Genomic DNA, 1,307 nt, shown 5'->3' with positions numbered 1-1,307 from the left:
CAGCAATTAACCACTAAGAAGAATATATGCAGTGTATTATTTGTTGAAACTGTACTTTCGATTTGATTTGAAACTGTCTCAATGCTATCTGTTTATCAATAAAATTTTGAAAAAAAAATGGCGGTGGCTACACCAGGTTCCACAGTGGTAGTAGCATAAAGAATTTGTTCCTCAGAATCAGGTTCAGAGTACTCAGAAATCCAGGCACTTTACCCCTACGGCCAAGAGAATGGAAATCTTGACTACTTCTCTAGGTGGTAGAAGACTTTGGCATCATCAATATGGTGCTGATTTAGGTGCATGAAGAATGCAGGAGCTCTGAGGTTAAGAAGGTTTCCACCTAGATTTCAGAAGGCCTGGGAAGCCAAGCAGTGTGCCTGTGAGAGGGCAGTATGTGAAGCTGTGAGTGTGAAGCCAAGGGTTCTGTGGCGACCCTAGAAGTTTTGAAAAGCCAGGAGGGTACACAGCAGACCCAAGAAAGCAATCATGAGAGCTGTAACCCCCAGAAGTGCCCTAGAGGCAGAGCTACATGAAGCTCAGTTTCCCAGAGATTACCTCAGATGTTGGAACTAGCCTGCTGGGTTTTTTGGACTTGCTTTGGTCCCATTCCTTTGTATCTCCACTTGTACCTTCTGTAGTGGAAATGTCTGTCCTATTGAATGTTGGAAGTATCTAACTTTTCATTTGTACAGGGGCTGACAGGTCAGAGTTTGCCTTAGATCTCAAAGGAGACTTGAGACTTTGACTTTTCAACTTGGGATTTTGGCAACACTTAGAGATGGACTAAGTGCCTTTTGCAGAAAGCAATGTGCATGGGTCTTGGGGTGGGGTCAGAGATGAAATGTCATGGTTTGTGTTTAGATGTGTCCCCCACCTGCAACCCCTGCGGAGCCCCATGCTGTCATGGGGAAAACTTCTAGGGTTTTTGATTGACTTATTGTCCAATGCTGGGAGCATTAGTGTGAGTGGACTAGGAAGCCTGAATACAATACAAGAGAGAGAAAGAGATTTACTCTCGGCTGCTCCTCCTTTTTTGCTCTTACTGCTTTTGCCATTTTCTGTCACCATGAACTGCTACTCTCTGCTATTTGCCACTCTGCCTTGGAGCCAGCCAAATATGGACTGAAATCTACACAAACCAGTACTATGCTTCAAAGCTACAGGAAAAGCAACCAAAAGGCCTGCTACTAGTGTGAGGCCATTGGAACACGACACTTATACTGCAGCTAGAACCTGCATCTCATTGACGTCATCATCCTGTGACCACTTTGCAGGAGCCCTAATTGGAAGGTATAGAGTTGGTCATA

This window comes from Octodon degus, unplaced genomic scaffold (genome assembly GCF_000260255.1).
Source record: "Octodon degus isolate 3935 unplaced genomic scaffold, OctDeg1.0 scaffold00077, whole genome shotgun sequence".
Taxonomy (NCBI): Eukaryota; Metazoa; Chordata; class Mammalia; order Rodentia; family Octodontidae; genus Octodon; species Octodon degus.
This window is presented reverse-complemented; position numbering follows the sequence as displayed.